The sequence below is a fragment of the Rattus norvegicus genome, chromosome 8 (genome assembly GCF_036323735.1).
Source record: "Rattus norvegicus strain BN/NHsdMcwi chromosome 8, GRCr8, whole genome shotgun sequence".
NCBI lineage: Eukaryota > Metazoa > Chordata > Mammalia > Rodentia > Muridae > Rattus > Rattus norvegicus.
In genome coordinates, this window is record NC_086026.1 from 129,860,731 (window position 1) to 129,881,087 (window position 20,357).

General features: G+C 51.2%; 1 protein-coding gene across 2 annotated transcripts in view; it reads left to right on the forward strand.

Moving 5' to 3' along the window:
* The first annotated feature begins 1,236 nt into the window (after positions 1-1,236).
* The window catches only part of Trak1 (trafficking kinesin protein 1), a 154,904-nt gene continuing 135,783 nt past the window's right edge, over positions 1,237-20,357 (forward strand). Inside the window, exon 1 of one of the 2 annotated variants that reach the window (XM_039081651.2) lies at positions 1,237-1,560. The gene's annotated coding sequence lies outside the window, so the exon portion shown is untranslated. Of the gene's footprint in view, positions 1,561-1,962; positions 2,799-20,357 lie in introns of those variants that run through there. The other variant, XM_039081652.2, reaches the window with a different exon arrangement.

The following is a 20,357-nucleotide window of genomic DNA, read 5'->3' on the forward strand; positions in this document are numbered from 1 at the left end:
GCTGCAGTGTAGTAACATACATACAAAAAAAAATACCCTAGAACCCCTGGTACTCAGACTCATTGATAATATTTGGCCCATTCAGTTTCTCCCTTCCTCACATCAGGATGTCTCTTCCTTCCCAAATAACCTGAAGGTAGATTGATTGCCTAGGCAACTTTAGCCTCTTAAGTCCTGATAACGACAGTCTTGTCTGTGCCCATGATAAATTTAACATTGACCCAGTATTTTAAGCCGTATAGTGCAGATTTAAGTCTGGTCAGCTGGAATGCTCTGCACACCACCCAGCACCGCAAAGGAGCAAAGGAATACCATTTAGCCACAGTCATCAGCCCACCCATTCCTGACAGGTTTCAAATCTTTAAGTTTCGTGTGTGTGTTTTATTGGCATGGGGATTTTGGGGACACAGCTTATCCCCCTTTAATAAATGTAGCTCATTAGGGGTTTACTGAAACTTCAGTCTCCTGGGAATATCTCGTAGAGAAGGGTTCTGAGGACGATGCCCCCCTCTCACTGGAGGTCAAAGTGTCCCCCAGATGTGCTTTGAATGGTCATTATTCCCCCCATCCAACCCCCAAACCTGTGCAGAGAGAAAGTCTGTGGAGAATGGGGCTAACTCAAGCAAATATCTAGTGACCGTCATGCCCTCCCCTCCCCTCAGTGAACATTCAATGAAGATTTTGCCTGAACAATTTTCCTACTCAGTTTCTATCTACCCTGAAACTTGGAGGGTCTGGAGGGTTCTATTTCCTCTGCATCTTTGGTTTAGGCTGGGGTCTTCTCCAAGTCGATCCAGTGTCCCCTGTGACCCGTGGGCAGACCGCGTAGGCTGGGCCACCGTTAACCGGTTTGTGTATTATTTGCTTCCCGGAGGGTTTCTTTGTCCTTTCTGCTACCCCCACCACCTCCTCATTTGGTGGCATTGCCCTCATGGCTGGTCCATGGACCCCCTGGTCATTAACTCTGTGCTTGACTCCAGGGCTGATTCCCCAGGACCACGGTACTGGCAGTGGGGTTCCCAAGCAGCCCCCGCACGCGGGCCCAGACGCACGCTCCGGAGTGCTGAGTAGGCTAGCGCTTTGGGGGTCCCAAAGGCTCTGGGACCGAGGACGGTCGCACACGAGGACTGTCGCGCAGGTGGCGGCCGGGCGGGGAGGGCGGGGCGGGGTGGGCGGGGCGGGGCGGGGACGGACGGGGAGGGCCCGGCGCGCGTCGGGCGGTGACGGCAGCGCGAGGGGAGGCGCGAGGCCCGGCCGCGCGGAGCCATGGCGAGAGGCCGCGCTGCGGCGCCCGCGACACGGTCCCCGGCCCCGTCCCCGTCCCCAGCCGCACCCCCTCCCTCCACCCCGGGGCCCGCTCGGCCCCCGCCCCCGCGCGCCCCCGGCCCGTGACACGCGCGTGCAGAGCGCCGGAGCGTCCCAGATCTCCGGGCACCCGCCCACGCCGAGCCCCGCAGTCCCGGGAACGCGAGACACGGGCGGCCGGGGCCGGGCCGACAAGGAGGCGGAGCAGCGACACGGGCCCCGGGACCGCGCCCGCCGCCCCCGCGCCTCCTGCGGGTAAGTCACCAGAGCTCGGGGCCTGCGGCTGGGGAGGGGCCACGGCCGGGCTTCTCCCCCGCGGCACCTGCAGGACCCAGGACACCCGGGAAGGTGCCCTAAGGCCACCGTGTCCCGCGGCTCCGCGTGTACTTTAATTCTGGGCCCCGGCAGCCTAGGTGATAGTCCGGCGACCTTCAGAGAGCCCGGGGCCGAAGCGCGCGCAGCACCCACATTCTCACTCGCCGCCCGAACTTCGTGTAAATGACGTCGTGCGCCTAGGGACCCCATTTCCAACCTAAGAGTGAAGGAGTTCACTTTGGGTCACTTCTTTTACTTATGTTGTACAATTGTGTGTCGTCTCCAAGGTCAGCCTCTTGAGGGTAAAAAGCAAATGTCACGACAAACAAAATTTTCGGTTTTGTTAAGGGAAGATTTTTAAAGTTCCGTGGCTGGGGACTAGGGGGTAGGCTTTCCTCCAGCCCCTTAAGCCTCAGCTTTAGAAGCAGTTGCCTTGCTTGCTCAGACAGAGACTTTTACTGCCCACTCTGAGCAGGAAGAATGGATGCTGAGGCCTCTGGGGTTTTTTTGTTTGTTTCCTGGATTTGCCTTGCAAACTTTGAGACACTGTGTAAGCGTTGACCGTACTGTCCGTAGAGGGTAGCCAGGACCCATGTTCTTTCCTGCATGGTCTTCATGGTCTGGGGAAAGTGGAAGGAAGCCATAAGGAAACAGGCTAGGCACAGGGTCCTTTGGAGTTCTAACTACCAGAGGAGAGGGGCAGCTTGAGCTCTGAGCAGCCTCCAGCGCCCCTGAGTGTGTGTGTGTGTGTGTGTGTGTGTGTGTGTGTGTGCGCGCGCGCGCGCGAGCGTGTGCGCGTGTGCATGGGTGCAGTGGGGCGGTCTCCCTGTTGGGGTGGAGATGACAGGTGGAGGTGGACCTGAGGAACAGACAGCTGCCTTCCCCTTTGGTCTCTCACTAAAGGCTGTAGCCTCTGTGACCTCTGACTCCAGCTTGCTCACAGAGAAGCCCGGGCAAGCATAGAAGCAGCTGCAGATCAGAGCTGGGCCCAGGGGGATGCTAAACTGACTTACAACGCCCAGGTTGAGGCACAGCAGGTTTGCCAAGGGCTGGGTTGCTGTTGGCCACTTGGCAAGGCACCAGGCCCATTTCCTGTTTGATGCTCTGGGGATCGTTGGGGTCTGGTTTCCTGCTCTGAGCTGAGCTCTCCCCTTGGACGGTGTCTCCACCCTCCTGAGGTAAGGACACTGGTCTTGGAGTGTGAAAGCTGAGATTCACAGCCTCTGCAGGCTGTGTGACCTTGCCCCTACTTTAGCCTGTCTTACTTTCCTATCCCATATGTCCTGGTCTGCCAGACTCAATGAGACCGATGGGTGGAAGGAATACAGAGCTGGTGGTTTTGTTCGTTAGTTTGTTTTCTAAGTTTACAGGTCATAGGAGGGTTCTCAAGTCTGACTGCGCTTGTAGTGTTGTAACTTTTGAAAAGTCCTGGTGGGAATTATTAAGATGTATTATAGTAATTATAACTTTTATAGTGTGGGTCAAGTCAGGTACTGTGGGCTTTAAGAGAGACTTGGCTCACGATTCACAATGAAAGGGGTCTCAAACTTTCGGTTTCCAAATGACTTTTTCTTGCCATGAGCCATTGAATGAAGGCTTCTTTCTGGCTAGTCTGAGGCTGCCTCTGGTCTTGCATACCCAGAGCCCTCTGCATTGCTAGATGGTTCTGTCATGAGCCACCAGAGCTCCCTGACCTTGATCTCCTGCTCCCCAGGTGCAGAGCAGGCCTCTGGCTCCTCTAGGCTCTGGGTGTTTTATAAAGGCCTGATTGTTGAGCTACTCCAGGCATCTGATAAGACAGAGGGTGAGCGGGCAGGTGGCCACCTTTCCTAACAGGGGAGGTCCTTTTCTCCCCTTAGGTTAAGAACGAAAAGGCTGGAAGGGTGAAGCACTCTTTTAAACTCACTGTAGGTTGTAGACACACAATCAGACCTTTTGCGGTTTATTTCATTTATGACCGTGTGCATGACACCGTGTAGAGGTCAGAGGTCAACTCCGTGGAGCGAAGTCTTCCCTCCCACCTTCTTGAGGACTCCCCAGATTGAGCCCTCCACACTCAGGCCTCTGAAGCACACTTCGGTCTCCTCCCTACAAGCTTGCTCAAACTGGAATACATTACGGCGGGCTGGCATCTCCAGATGGAGCCTATGCCCCGTGTGTTTGAAAACGGACCCTGTCTGTTCACTCCTCTGTGGTTTAGAGGAGGGACAAAGGATGCTTATTTCCCAGAGACATTAGAAGACCGGTCGGTCTCCACTGGAAGGGCCACCTGGGTCTTCGACCTTACTTTGCAGTCTGGGTTTGGCTCTGCTGGGCGGGAGGTGTGCAGATGAATGAGGGCTCTGGCTCCGCCTGTTTTCTTTCTTTTTGAACAATGCTTCTTGATCCAGCTTGACCTCTTAGTAGGACTACCCAAGTGGGGGTCACTTTCAGCCTTGAAAAGGTCCGTCTAAGTGTGCTGTGTACGTGAGCGGCCGCACGCCCGCATGTTTATCGGAAGGTCTAGGCGAACGACGAGGAAGAGACTTGGTGGTGCTGAGCTGCCTCAGGTCAGTCTTTGTTCCCTCTGAGTGGCTGTGTGGCCCCGCGGATGGAGGGGGAAGCTTGCTTACTTGGGGTGCTGCTGCTGGTACACACGAGACCAGGTGAGATGGTGGTTGCGCAGGTTTCGGAATGCTTGTCTAGGCGTTGGGCCAGCCGGACAGCTCCCGGGCCACCTGGTCAAAAGGCCTCCACCTTTCGAAGAACTTAGGGAGGTACAGCCCTATTGTGGCGGTGGCTTCTCAGGTGGCTGCTGGCTCTATGCGGTGTCACGCTGCAAAGTGGCTTATCTCCATGCTTCTAATTCATCCCTGTGGCCCTCAGGGCTCAGGAAACTGGCAGAGGGACTTGGGGCTTAGCCTCTGATACTTTTCTGACTTAGTTCTTCTGTTTTAATGACTACCGTGATGAACACCAGAAGGTAGGGTTTGGTTTTTTTTTTTTGGTGGGTATGAGGGGTGAGGAGGGTCTTGTGCAGTCCAGGCTGACAGCGTACTTGCTGTGGTGCCAAAGTTAACCTTGAATTCCTACTCCCTCTGCCTCCACCTCCCAGGGCTGGGGTACAGGCATACAGCACCCCACTGTGTGGATTTGTCCTGTTTGCTATTTGAGAATGTCATTATGTGGCTCTAAGCAAGTTGTCAACTCCTGGGCTCAAGGCGCTCCAGCCTCAGCCTCCGCACTGCAGGGTCAACAGGCCTGAGCCACTGCACCCAGCCTGGACTCTAACTGCTTTGACGTAAAGGTGTTTAAACTCAATGTCTGAATTGAGAAGTGCTTGAGGAAAATGCATCCTGTCTTCCCTGACACCCTGAAAGCTGTCCGGTTTAGTAAGTACACTGTGTGGTTCTCATGACCCATGCCCCCTGCAGGCCCAGGCATTTGTACACTGGTTCCCAGTTGGTGGTGCTGTTTGGGGAAGTTTAGGGGGTGCGGCCTTGCTGGAGGAAATGTGTCACTAGGGGTGGGCTCTGTGTCCCACTTCATCCGGTTGCTTCACCGTTTTGTGCTTACGGTTGAAAACGTGATCTCTCAGGGTCCCCATCTCCCGCCATGCCCGCTCTTGCCAGCTCGCCTCCCCGTCACAATGGATTCTTTGCCTCTTGTGTATCAGCCTTTCTTCCTTATGTTGCCTTGACTGTGGTGTCAAGCAGCAGAAAGCAATGCATGTGCATTCCCAGCCTGAGAGGCCTGGAGGCGGCTCATTTCTAGGCCATCCTGTGGCTCTAGATGCCTGGCACATCAGGGCATTCAAGAGCAGAAGAGCATTCGCCAGAGGCAGTGCTGTGCCAAACTGGAAGTGGACACTGAAAAGCTAGGGATGTCAGAGTGGCTACCACAATATAAATGGCCTGGGTTGCCATGTTAGACCATGCTGCGTGTGTTCAGGGGACTTTAAGTCATCCTCTTCCTCCAGCTCAGTCTTGGCTTCTCTCTGACTCTCTGTCTTCCTCTCATCTCTCTCTCTCTCTCTCTCTCTCTCTCTCTCTCTCTCTCTCTCTCTTTCTCCCCTTCTCATCTCTCATCTCATCTTTCTTAAGAATCAGGGATGGGTAGATGACTCCGATCAGCAAAGTGCAACTAGTGCTCCATCCACGCATGGCCGCCTCAGACGGTCACTCTGGGTCATTCTGGGTCATTCTGGGTCATTCTGGCACTGAGGTGGAAGAGATTAAGTGGAACCCTGGGGCTCTCTGGCCAGTCAGTTCAGCTCAGTGGTTGAGCCCCAGACTAGTGATGGAAACTCGTGTCAAACCAGGAGGCAGACAGTTTCTACGGAATGACTCCTGAGGTTATCCTCTGGCCTCCACGTGCACACGTGTGTACCCACACATGCACACACACATGCACATCGGAGCATTAACATAAAAAAGAGAGAGTTAGTTGGAGATAGCCCCGAATGTGTGATCTGTAGGATTTGACTGGACTTCCTGAACTTTGGGCCCTTACCTCACCCTCTCTTCCCGGCACCTCAGTGTTCCACTTCCCTGTCTTGATTCCTGGACTTTAGTACTAGATAACATGCTCATGTTGATTGAAATAGGTCTCCATCTGCTGACAGGTTCGCAGGGCCAAGCTGCCAGGAACCCTACACTCACTGCGTTGCTCCAAAGTGATTTATACTCCCTAACGTCACTGTTAGACTTTCTCTGGATTTGGAGAGTCTGTCTGCTCAGAAGGAGCCACTAGGAGAGTCTCTCCCTCTAGGTTCCCCTGTTGGTTTGTGGAATCAGGGAACTCTTCTAGCAGTTCTTTTTTTAGCAAGAATATGGCGGGACCTGACGCATTTTGCACTGTTGGACATTCTGAGAGAGGTCGGTTTTTTAATTTGGCTAATTTTAAAAGGAATGTGTAGTGTGTATATGTGTGTCCCAGTGCACTCGCTTATGAGTGCAGTGCCTGAGGCGGTCAGAAGAGGGCGTGGAACCCCTGGAGCTGAAGGGTCAGGTTGTCGTGGGCACTTGATGTGGGTGCTGGGATCTGAGGCCTGGTCTTCTGCAAGAGCAGCATTTGTTCTCAGCTGCCGAGCCTTCTCTCCAGCGCCGAGCACCGGTTTTTAGAAAACAGCACGGCCCATTTGGCCCAGTACAGGATCGCCTCCTTATGGATCCTGAAGAAATTATTTCCGGTTTGGGATGTGGCCAAGGAGAGGAAGCCTCTCTAATGCTGGATGAAGTTTGGCCTCCCTTGAGTGAAGCGTTTCTGTGGGGGTGTGGGAGCTGTCTCAGATTTGCTTGTCTGAAGATCTCAGGAGACTTCTTTGGGAGTAGGGACAGAGTCTTCTAGGCTGCAGCAGTGTCAGCTGACCTCATGGGGATAAGTCCGGGCTGAGAGACCACAGAGGGCTCATCCATGCCCAGGAGCTAAGAGCTCGGCTTCGTGGTGGAAGGAGGCGGTTGTGTCCTGATTAGGAGTGCCTAAGAGGGTCTTAAGGAGGGGGGCTTAGTCTCCACTGTTTCTGTATAAATTTTAGTCCCTGCTGTAGTGGCACAGGCAGGCCACAGGAACATAGAGGGTTCGTTTCTCAGAATGGGGTCAGAGGGCATTGAGGTCGTCTTTGTCCTCTGTCATTGCTACTGTTAGCACTGCCATCGCCACCATCACCACCACCACCACCATCACCATCATCCTGTCAATCCAGCAGCTTCTTAGATCTGCAGATTACCAGCCCCGCACTTTAAACACATCTCCAGGCAGTGGGTACAGAGTCAACTCCATGTTCCTTTCTGAACTGACCAGACCTTGTGGAGGTTGGGGGAGAAATAAATCCCTTCCCAGCTCCACCGAGCTGGGGCTCAGCGGTCCTTGCATTCACCCCTGCTGGGCACTGAAAGGGAAGGGCTTAGTGTTTTTTAAGGAAAGATTGTTGAATCCACTCCCTTCCCACCCCCACCTTCCTTTAATCCTGCGCAATGAACTGTAAAGTGGGAGGGGCCAAAGAGAGAAAGGACTGACTGACTTGCCATTCTCTGTCAGCAGCTGGGAGAACAGCCCCAAAGTGTAGTCAGCCAGGAACACTCCCCACCTGCCTCAACAGGGAGCTAAGACATATTGCTTATGTGTACATACTTACGCAAACGCATACACGTATATACACACATATATGCGTATACACACCCATGTGCATGCACATATACACATACATGAATATGCTCATGTATGTATGCCTATACACACACACACACACACACACACACACACGCATATGTTCACACAGACGTGTATACACAAAGAGAGATGACTGCTGTTTTATGATCGGTCTCCTGTAGCCCAGGCTGGCCTCATACCTGTAGCTAAAGATGACTGATCTTCTGGTCCCCCTGAGTGCTGAGATTACAGGGGTCCACCACCATGGCAGGTTTTATGCTTGGGGACCAAATCCCGGCGCCCCAGCCCCAGCCCCAGCCCCAGCACCATCTTTCTGAGTTCTTAAGAATTCACCCACCAGATCTGACCGGTTCTTGGCTGGTCTCTGACACACTCATCCACCCACTCTTTTTTGTTGTTGTTGTTCAGTGGATCTAAAGTTCTGGGTCATTCACACTGTGAGCAGAAGTGTCAGAAGGCACAGTGGCCGAGTGGCAGCTGGTGTAAGATCCAAGGCCAGTGTGTGCCACCTCCTCTTGCCTGCCTTTCGGGAAGCCACAGACCCCTCAGGCCCCTGGCTCCCCCACAGTCTTACAGAGGAGAACAGGCAGCCAATGCTTGGCAAATCCTTTGTGTCTTTCCTCATAGCTACCCAAGTCCCTCAACATGAGGTAACAGAAAACCTAGATTTTCCTTAAAACAATCGTTTTTTACTTCACTTAAAAATACCGGTGAAATATATATTACATAAATATATCATTTTAACTGCTTTCAGCAGGTAGCATTACTTATGTCTGTGCTGTGTGGAGGAAACCTTCATCTACATTTCCAGACCTTTCTACACTGTCCCCAACTGAAACACTATCCCTTAAATATATCTCCCCTTCCCAACTCTTTTTTTTTTTTTTTTTTTTGTTCTTTTTTTTTTTCCGGAGCTGGGGACAGAACCCAGGGCCTTGTGCTTCCTAGGCAAGCGCTGTACCACTGAGCTAAATCCCCAACCCCCCTTCCCAGCTCTTGATGACCACTCCCCACGCACACACTCACACACACACTCTCACACATACACACACACTCACACACACTCACTCTCACACACACTCACACACACTCACACATACTCACACACACTCTCACACATACACACTCACACACATACACACATACTCTCACACACTCACACACACTCACACACTCACACACACACACACACACACACACACACACACACACACACTCCTGTCTCTGAACTTGACCATGCCATAACGCCACATACGTAATATATCATTTTCCTCAGCATCTGGTTTATTTTGCCCGGCGTAAGTTAGTTTGTTGTATGTTTTTGTTGCTGTCACTGTTGAAGCGTGTGTCGAACTTCCTTTTTAAGGCAGAACAAATAGTATTTCATCCAGTGATGGCCATCGGGGTCTCCATCACTGGCCACTGTGGCTCACACTGCTGTGACCTCTGTCACACAGGTAATAACATAGTGAGTCTCTGCATTCTTCTGGGTATGTACCCAGAATTCCAGTTACTATGATGCATGCTGTAGTACTGGGGATGGAACCCACGGCTTTGCACAGGCCAACCTCTGCCTTACGGGTGGGCCACATGCCAGCTCTGTGTCTTCTGAGTACCAGGTGTGGGGGAGTCTCATGGCAAATAAGGCTGGCCTGTTAGATTGTGACTTTGAGTGGGGAACCTTGGGGGTGGTCATGATACCAAGGGTCACTCATTCTCAATGGGTTCACTTAGGGGCCTTTCTCTACTGCTAAGACTGGGGAAGGAAATCGAGGCCCTGCTTCAGCTACAGGGAAGGGCGGGTGCGTGCCATCTTATGTGGATGGATTTGGTGAACTTTGTGCCAGAGGATTAAAAATGCAACAAGCAAACACACACATGACCTGTGATTCAGGGTACCCCATCATGGTTTTAGAGCAGAGTGTGAAGGTGAACAGGAGGGGATTGGTGTGTGTGACTCACAGGGCTGTGTCTGTGAGCTTGGTGGGTGGGGACAGATGTCCTAAGATGAAGAGAACCATGTCAGGACAGTGGGCATTTTCATTCTGGCCCGGAATACGTTTTATCTTAATATTTTAAAAGTTTCTTTTTAAAGTTTTAATTGTGTGTGTGTGTGTCTGTCTGTCTGTCTGTATGTATGTATGTATATGGGTATGTTCATATGAGTGCTAGTGTCTTGGATCCCCTGGAGCTGAAGTTACAAGTGGTTGTGAGTCTCCCCCGCTTGGGTGCTGGGAACAGAGCTCAGGTCTTCTGTCTTCTCTCCTCTCTACCCAGGGCACGTTGTGTTTTAAACGAGATGCCAAATGCCGTGGGTATCAGACAAGTCTGCTCTATGGACACGGTGGTTTTTATCCATTGGTTAAAAGAAAGGTTTTTATTTTCTTATTAACCATTTTGTATTCATTCATTCATTCATTCATTCATTCATTCGGCTGAGAACTTGTGTCTTTGAGCTCACAGAGACTCACTAGCCTATGCCTCCTGAGTGCTGGCATAACAGGTGTACGCCATGACGCACTACTATAAAAGCCTTTGGATCTAGTGGTCTGGATGAAATGTAGTGCACTGGTGAGCTCTCCTTTCCTCTATGGAGATTGGTGCTTAGAAGTGTTGAACCCAGCCCAAAACTCCCTTCTTTTTTTCTCTGAGGATCAAACCCAGGCATGGCGTCATTCTACCCCCCCCCCCCCCCCGGAGCTGGGGACCGAACCCAGGGCCTTGCACTTGCTAGGCAAATGCTCTACCACTGAGCTAAATCCCCAACCCCGCATGGCGTCATTCATGCTGTGCTAGTGTTTGACTATTTCATCACCACCATCCCCATCCCCACCCTCATCTCTACTCCCCTGCTCCCACCTCCCAGACCTTACCCCACCCTATCTTTGCAGACTCACCCCTCCCCGCCCCTGCCCCTGGTGTTATGTAACTGTTTCCTAAGAGTTTAAAGCATTCCATCCTGCCAGAAGGTAAGTAACTCAAAATAGCTTCAGGAAGTTCCTGAAACAGACCAAATTCACCAGGTCCCTCCCTCTAAGAGTATACTTTAAAAGTTTAGAGTTCCCCTCAGGCTGGACAAAGTTGCAAAGTTGCAAAGGCAACTCATAGGCCAGACCTGAAAGAAGCAGAAACTGGCCAAGATGCCTGAGAGAGGTTTAGACCAACTGGGGTACCTAGAAATGTTGCTTACCAACATTTCCTGAGCCTGCAGTATGCTCCAGGTTCCCAGCTTGTGATGTCCATACTTTGTCATGGGTTCCCTATTTGAGGTGAGTAGATGTGCGTGTGCGTGTGCGTGTGTGTGTGTGTGTGTGTGTGTGTGTTACATCTCCCCAAGAAAAGTTTTGTCACACAACATCAGGTCTTCTTGGACTGTTCCTGAATTGTTACCTGGTATGGTGACTTCAGAGGGTGGTTGGGAAATGCAGGAGTTGGTACCTACACACTGTGGGCCACATGCCCTAGCCAGTGTGCTGTCTTCCCTGGGTAGCACAGCATGGAGAGGCCTCAGTACCATCAGGCATTGGTGTGGGCTGTGGTTTTTGTGTCCTTGACAACTGCCCTGTTTAGGCTTTGAGGAGAAAGAGTTAACTTTGCTATAGTCCAAGACACTAGGAAAATCCCCCTGAACATGATGCTTGGACACAGGCGATGGCATGCCAGAGATCTCTCCTGGGAAACATACTGCTCATTGTCCTGTATTTGGGGAAACAGCTTGGCTAATTCGAGAAAACAAGCAGGATGTTTTTATCTTGCAAAGCCAGTGAAGGTCCCAGGCACACATTGGGAAAACAGAACAAAATACGAGGTGTCAGCGTCTGCAGTAGATGTGTCTGTGCATGGGAGAGTTGTGCATAGGAGAGGTGTCAGCGTTTGCAGTAGATGTGTCTGTGCATGGGAGAGTTGTGCATAGGAGAGGTGTCAGTGTTTGCAGTAGATGTGTCTGTGCATGGGAGAGTTGCTTGTATTTAAAAGGATTATTAAGCTGGGCACGGGGCCCTGCTGGTTAGTGCTGACACCTTGACTAGGTAAGAGGCAATCTCAACTGCCTCTATCAGGTTGACCTGTGGGAAGTCTGTGGCGCGTTTTCTTGACCAGTGATTGATATGGGAGGGCCCAGCTGACTTAGCACTGTTACCTTTGGGCAGGTCCTGGGTGTTCTAAGAAAGCAGGCTGAGTAGGCCATGGAGAGCAAGCCAGCAAGCACTGTCCTTCCATGGCGTCTGCTTCAGTTCCTGCCTCCAGCTTCCTACACCCAGCTTCCCTCAAAGATGAACCTCGACCCAGGAGTGTAAGACGAATATACCTTCTCCTCCCTACATTGCTTTTGTTCTTGGTGTCTCTCAGACTGGCTGAGAGGCAGGAGGATTGGCTCAAGTTTGAGGCTAGCCTGAGCTACATAGCAAGACCTTTAAAACAATCAAAGAGTGAATAAATCTGTAAATCGACTGAGTAAGATAAAAAGAATAAGTGGCAATGTTTTAGATTCTGCATGGTACCGGGGGAAACTTGTAGCTGTGATGTACATGTGGAGGTCAGAAGACAGCCCTGGGTATTGGTCCTCTCCTGTCACCTTGTTTGGGACAGGGTCTCTCGTTTGTTGTTCTGTGCTGTGTACCCCAGGCTAGTTGGTCAGGGAGCGTCTGGGGAATTCGTCTCCTCTCCCTTTCATCTCACTGAGAGAGCACGGTGGTCGAGTAGGTCCTGGGATTTGAACTCAGTTCTTCAGGCTGTCATAGTGAGGGCTTCACACACCGAGCACCATCCCCCCCATCTGCTCCCCCAGCTGGAATTGGATAGGAAGCAATGACCCACATATAAAAGGGACAAGAGTTGCATTTGTAGCTCAGGGCTGGAACGCTTGCCTAGCTTGCCCAAGGCCCTGGGTTCGAGTCCCGTCACTACAAAGGAAAGCAAAAAGAAACTTATAAATAGTCCTTGGAGTTTGGTTAGCTTTGTACGTGTCAGATTCTGTTTGGCCGAGGACAGCAGACAGCAGTGCCCCTCAGAAGCAAATGTGAGGACTACTTGCCACCCCCAGGAACCCCAAGGATCCCCCACTTGGTCCCTAGGGCAGAAAGGAGCCGAGTCTTCAGCTTTTCCAAAGAGAAGCCTTATGGCAAAGTAGGGGTCTGACTTTGCTGTGGTAAAAGTATCCCGAGCCAGTGTCAGTGTCCAGAGCCACCTCGGTCTCCATGGTGCCTGAGACCTGCTGAGAAAGCTTTTTCTCGGACTGAGAAAGGTGACTTCAGCTTGCATGGTAGGTCCTAGCTTGAGTGGGACGAAGCTGGCAAGTTTGGGCGTTGGGTAGGGGTAAAGGGAAGGCTGGCTGGTGGAGGAGGTCCTAGAGGGTGAGGGAGGGGCGGGGTCCAGGCAGTTGGCTCTGGTGGGAGTGCTCCCAAACGGGCATGATGTGATGTGATGTGACATGTTTGGGGCAGTAAAGTCTCTAGGTCCATGCCTGCAACAGGTAAGGGTTTGGGGATCATCTGGGGAGATGCGTCTTATGGAGGAAGAATTCAGCGTAGTTGCAAAAGATCAAGACAGAGAGGCGAGCTGGGGAAGGAGAGGGAAGGAGAGTTCTCATGGTGGCCGATAGGGTTCTGTGGGAGGCTGAGGATGGGTTTATACACAGGAGGTGCGCAAGGATGTGTTTGTGCGCAGTAGGTCTGCAGAAATTTGCTCTCCTGCCACCTGGTTTCCTGTACGTCAGCAGAGACGTTAAGCTCTGGAGACACTATTTAGTTATTCATTTTTTTTTTGTCCAAACGTTTCAAGGAAGTCGTGTGTGTGTGTGTGTGTGTGTGTGTGTGTGTGTGTGTTTATTTACACACCTGCGTGTAGTTCAGAGGACAGCTTGGCAGAGGGAGTTTTCTCTTCCCACAATGTGGGGCCAGGGGAGGGAAGCCGGTCTTCAGAATTGGCAGTCAGAGTTGAAGCACCTGGCCAACTCTGTTTGTTTGTCTGTCTGTTCTTGAGAGAGGGTCTCATGCATCCTAGGCTGGTCTCAAACTCACTACGTAGTCAAGGGCGACCTTAAATTTCTGAGCCTCTGCCTTTACCTCTGGAGTTCTGGAGTCGCTGGCGTACCTCACCACACGCGGTGAGCACACACGTGGTGCTGAGTCAACTCTAGTCAGAGCACCCTGCATGCTAGCCAGGCACACAGCCATGCGGACACCTTACACCAGCACGGGGTGCCCGAGCACTGGGTGACCCTCTGCAGGTTCCCTTTAGGACATCATCCATACTTGTCTGGTGCCTAAAGAGAGTGAACCTGGATTAGGAACACTTACGTCCTTTTCTGTGGCAGTCGTGTTAAGTCAGAGCCAGTCAGAAGCTGCTTCTGTTAGCAAAGATTCCTCTTTAGCCGGGTGAGAAAGGGTAAGACGAGACATTTGACAGTACCCAGTGCCAAAGGGGTAGAATGTGTGTCAGTCACACCACAGAAAGAGCAGCTGGGGTGGGCGTGGTGGCACAGGCAGGCCTTGAATCCTACACTCTGGAGACAGAGTCTGGAGTCTGTCGGATTGGACTCCATGACCTGGCCTACACATGAGACCCCCATCTTAAAGAATGACACAAACGTCAGCCTGAACGTCCCCTGGCACCCAGAGGTGGGCTGGCCTTAAGCATTTCCTCAGAGCAGGGGCTTTGTTATCCTCTATAGGAGCTTCACTCACGAGACTCCTTCCCCTCAAACTGAAACCTCCAATTGTCGTTCAATGGGTAACTACAGGAACAAACCACACAGTGGAGTACTACTCAGCCAGGAGAAGGAACGAGGCATAAATGCACTCAACAAACACCTGAATGTTGCAGGCAGAATGTTGAGCAGAAGAGGCCGGTGTACAACTCCATGCTGGAGGGTTTCAGAAGAATTTCTTTTCATACCGATGGAGGCCAGAGAGGCGGATGTGTTCCACATTGTACACAAAGGGGTACTGCCAGTGTGAGATGTGGTTAAAACCCACGAAGGAGTTCTAGTTAATTTGTCTGCTCTCAGGTGGGAACCCATCGGACTGTAAAACGAAATAAATAGGGCTGGCACGATGGCTCAGGAAGTGAAGGTGCTTGCGGCCAAGCCTGAGGACCTGAGTTCTAGCCCTGGTGCCCTCAGGTGGAAGGAGAGAATCCAACTCCTGAAATTGTTCTGTAACCTCCATATATTTGTCTAATACACGAACGCATGCGCACACGCACACTCTCACACACTTTGGCAGGTGATCCTTAAGGTGACTGTTAATCAGTCTTTGAAGTGGGTGATGGGAATGTTTATTTTTTCCCCCCTGTTTCCAAAGGGCATTTTGTTCTTCTGACTCCGGTACTTGCCTGAGGTCCAGAGTTTAAAAGAGAATGAAAAAAATCTCAGGAATTAAGATGAGCCTTTTTTTTTTTTTTTTGAGTCAGGAATTGAACTCAGGGCCTCAAACTTACTAAGCACACAGTCTACCACGGAGCCAGATCCTCAGCTCAGGATAAGTTCTTTTAAGGCAGTGCTTTAAAGATCCCAAAAGATGACAGAAGCAGGGGGACCATGAGAGGCAGAGTAAGGAAAGTTTAATTCAAGACAGGATGGGCACTGTTGGCTCGGTTTCCGGTATAGCTCAGTAGGAGCTGAGGACAGAGCCAGGAAGAGTCTGTGAGAGATGAAAAGAGCAGCTCGCCCTGGATATTCGACCTACAGAGAGCAGAAGGACAAAGATGAAAATAGCCACGTTCCAGGTTCAGGCTTGCGGTGTCCTGTGAAGGAAGTCGCCTGTGTTGGGTCCTGCAGCAGGCTCTGTTCAGTGTGCTGTCTGTTCTCCCAAAAGGAGACAAAGTATTGATGGCGTACCTTAAGGCAATGCGAGCCAACGCTTGACAGTAGAAAGGCTCCAACCCAGGACATCGCAAGCGTCAGGCTAGCTCTCCTCAGACCGGCTGTGTCCCCAAGCCTGCGATTTCTGTCTCACTGATGTTGTTTGTTTGTTTGCTTGTTTGTCAGTGAGCTGCCCTGGTGTTATAAACCAAACCGGGAGCTTGTCAAGACTTGCGTAACTCATGTGGGGCTTAAACGAAGACAGGACGGCAGCACCACTGGGTCTTGGTGCAGAGCGCTGTTTGGCGGTTAATCATTACCCACCTTTCAGCTAGCCGTGTAATTGCTACGGGTATAATTACCTGGTAGACAGGGGCGGAATTTGGTAATTTGTTAACCTCAAGACTGCGTGTGTGTGCACTATTGTGTGTTACTGAGTGTGGTTTTGCAAAGGGCCCTTCTTTGTCTTTCTCTAGTGGGTGAGAGATGCCCATCTGCCAGTCTGGATCTGTTGGCCCAGAGTCATTGCCTCTTCCGGTTGCCATGGAGACAACCTCAGCACCACTAGGCATCCCCTTCCTATGGGTTCCTGCCAGGGTTCCCCATCCTGTGCCTAGGTGCAGTTTCTGAAACTGCTGGAAAGTCTATCAAAGTGCAGGGTGGTGGGGTTAGTTTCCAGAGCAGTTGCCAGACAGGGTCAAACCTCCCAGGCTTGTCCCCTCATTGGTCCGTTCACCTCCCTGCCCCCTTCCCAGGTCTGGAGGGCTCTTACACCCTGGTCTATGGTGTAATGAGCTGTGGGCTGGTCAGAGCCAGTTACAGGGGCTCCTGGGTTGGGGGGACCTGTTCACTCTGCCACAGGACTTTCTGGCCTCTCCTAATCAGTTAGGAATTCACTCCCTTTTTCCTCTCCTCCCTCTGTCCTTTCTTTGTTCCTTAAGTTGTGTGTACCATACTCTTGTATGTCTGTCTACTTGTTTGTCTGCCTGCCTGCCTGTCTGTCTGTCTGTGACAGTTAGGGGCTGATGTCTGGGCAGATTAACTGAGCAAGACCCCTCGACTGTATCGATGTCTTCCTCAGTCTCTACCTCATTCATGAGCACGTTTGCTTGCTCATCACAGGAGCCCTTGCCTTTTATCCTGTGGGTCTCAGGAATCGAACTCATGTCATCAGGCTGGGCGAATGCCTTTACTGGCTGAGACATCTCAAGGGCCTCTCTGCTCTATTTTTTGAGACAGGATCTCTCAGGGGATCTGTCTCAGCACTTACCTCTCCTGCGCACGGCTATTTGGACCCACCAAGTGGCTGTTACTTTGAGAAGTTGGCTATTTCACGGAATTGGTCAATTCACCGGCATTAGCGTTACCCTCTTAATGTCGACAGCCCCAGAAGCGATGGGCCCATCTTTTCCCTCATGCTTGCCTCTCGTGCTAAGGCCAAGTTTATTCAGAGGAATTGTTGGGTCTGAGCATCCCACCTCAGGAAAGCTGCTGGAGTGGCTTCTGGAGGGAAGAATGAAGGCCCTGGGGAAATAAAGACTCGGTGTGGGGGAGGGCTGGACTTTCCCATCTCCCAGGAGGAGCAGCAGAGGAAGGAGGCAGGCGCAGTCACGTGGGGTGAGCTCATTAGTCCTAGGACACCAGCTGTGCTATTCTTAGGGCGGTTTCCAGTCTCGGACAGATGTTCTTAGGCGGGGGTTCCAGCCAAGCTCACTTCCTGCATCTGGTATAATACAGGGCGTGGAAACATCGGGGCTCACCAGGTAGATAGTTTTCCTAGGAGACAGTTTTTTATTTTGAACCACAGTTTTTCCTTCCAGGTCTTTTTATTTTCCCTGTTCTCCTTCCTCTCCGTTACTTCTTTCTCCGTTGTTTTCTCTTCCCTGTCCTTCTCCACCTCTCCCTCTGCACCCTAATCAAAAAGTTCTTTTTCTGCCTGCCCTTCTTCCCCGTCCCACCCCCCTTCCATGTGGAACTTGGACACCGAGGGCCGCAAAGCCAGTCTGTCCTGATGAGCCGGGAACCTCAGCTTTGCTTAGAAAGTGTCAGGTGTGCTGGGAGGTCTGGGGTCACCCTGGCGGGAGCTGTTAAGTTACAGGAGCCTGGTTTGGATTGCAGGTTGGTGATCTTCCTGTCCTCACAGTGCGGCAGGCTGAGAAGTGAGTCTGGGGCAGAGGGGACTAGCCTGTGTGACATTAGTCAGCTGGTCACCTGGGTCCCATCACAGTCTCCAATCACAGGACAGAGTCACACTGTCCTCCTGTCTGGAGGCCTCCTCTCGGTGACACATCCTGGGTGTGGCCTCTCCGTGGACGCTCCCTAACGTTTATTTCAAAGTGCGGGAGTCTCGGATCAGTTTAAATATGTAACTATGGCAGAACTTCCTGATTATACACAACATAAGGAAGTGGTCTGTGTACCAACGAGGAGTATTTCTGACCAACTGTGGTCACAGCTGTCTGAAGGATGCTGCAAGGAGAATTTCAAAGACAAGTCAGTGTATCTGCTTAGAAAAATACGGATTTGAAATTATTATTGAATTGTTAAAATAAAAATCAAAGATGGGGGGAGGTTTACCTGACTGTGTGGTGAGATGAACAAATACTGAGCCCAGCAACTGAATTCTGTGGTTCATTCCTTTTTATTTGGGGAACAAGTCTTTGGCTCTCCTAACTTTCCTGTTTTCCTATGTTTCCTGCATCATAGAATATGAGGCTTCTGCTTGAAGTTGCTACTCCTCTTCTTAAAATCCATGAGTTGGACCAGAGGGATGGCTCAACAGTTAAGAGCACTGTCTGCTCTTCCATAGGACCTATATAACACATACATATCACACAGGTACACATCTCACACACACATCACATATACACACCACACACATGCACATTACATACACACTCATACCACATATACATACATTCACACACAGATCTCACACGTACACATCACACACCACACACATCACATGCTTACATGGGTGCACACACATGTGCATTGGAGCTAGGGGATGCCTGGCAGAGTGGAGAGGGGTACAGGCTGGTGTGAAGTATGTGTGAGTGGCTTAACTGTGAGTCGCCAAGTGTCACAGACAGAGCTACGCAGCAGCCATGGAGGAGATAGAGTGGCGGGCAGGTGACACAGGTGTCTCTGGGGAGGGGATGGGTGAGGAGAGACTGAATAATGGAAGTGAATCGTGGGAAATATGCAGGGAGAGATTCCAACAAACAGGTCCAACAAACAGTAAGTGCAGGGACGAGGCAGGGCCACTGTGTCTGGCTGAGGCCTGGAGTCCCTACGGAGGGGATGTGGAGGTAGAGGGACCTGGTGGTGGTCAGGGCAAATAGACACCCACATCCTGCTGTGATCAGAGAATGAGAGGGAGCACCGCTGTCCTGTCGATATGGAGAACCAGGAGAGTGTGGCAGGAGCAGGCTCCAGGGGGAGGAGTTAAGAGGGAGGGTCAGACTGGAGGCTGTGAGGACTCAGAGCATCAGGCTGTGGACACAGAGTCCAATGTGAGGACCGGATCCATGTGCCTTCTTAATGGAGGTTGTGATGTCAGAGAGTGTGTTTACCTTTAGTGGTAACGGGTGGTTTGACAGTAGGTGCTCTGTGTAATTGCTAATCAGGCATTTAGCAAAGAAGGCTTAGTGACAGCTGCATCTAAGAAGCATATGCTGTCTCTACCCAAGGGTGGACCTGGAACACAAGGACGGCTGAGGACCACATTTCTTTTTGTAGCTAAGCAATTACTTTTCTCACTGGGTGTGAGAGTCACATTAGGGGATCCCAGCAGCACCCTGGAGGTTGAGGCAGGAGGATTTTTTTTTTAAAGATTTATTCATTTATTATATATAAGTACACTGTAGCTGTCTTCAGATACACCAGAAGAGGGAATCGGATCTCTTTACAGATGGTTGTGAGCCACCATGTGGTTGCTGGGAATTGAACTCATGACCTCTGGAAGAGCAGTCGGGTGCTCTTAACCACTGAGCCATCTCTCCAGCCCGGCAGGAGGATTTTGAGGGCAGCATGGGTCATAAAGAGGGTTCTAGGTTAGCCCAGGTCACACAACAGCTAGATTATCCTGGCTGTCTTTAACTGCAAGTTTGAGCAACTATCTGGGAGAAAGCCTCTTTCAAATTGTCCTGTGGTCGTGTTATGTGGGTTATTAATTGATGCTAGAGGGCCCAGTCCACTATGGGCAGCACCATTCCCTGGTCAGTAGTCCTGGATTGTGTAAGGCTAACTTTCCCTCAGCAATGGACTGGGACCTGGAAACATAAGCCTCTTTCCTCTCCCAAGATGCTTTTGGTCAGGGTATTTCATCACTCCAGCCGAGTGAAACTAGAACACAAACATACAAAAAAAAAAAAAATTGAAGGAAGAAGAAAAACGTTAGACTTCCTCCTTCCTGAGTGATCACAGCCAAGGCTACCAAGGCTATAGCTGACCAAATCACTAACAGGAAAAGGACAGAATGCTGCATTAGCATGACAGTTGGTGTCAGCCAACCTTTCTGACTGTCTCCATAGTTGAAAGCTTTCCAGAGATTCCCAGTGGCTCAGTGATGGTTTCTCATGAGTGCTGTGTCTGTGCGAAGAATGGATACAATGTCTCATCCGAGCCTCACCCTGGGGGCTGGGAATGTAGCCCGGTCCATATTGTGCCTGCTTAGCTTGTATGCAGCAGTGAGTTTAATCCCCAGCAACCACATAAACTGGGTGTGGTGATACAAGCCTGTGACCCTGGCGCTCAGGAAGTGGAGGCAGGAGGATTACTAGTT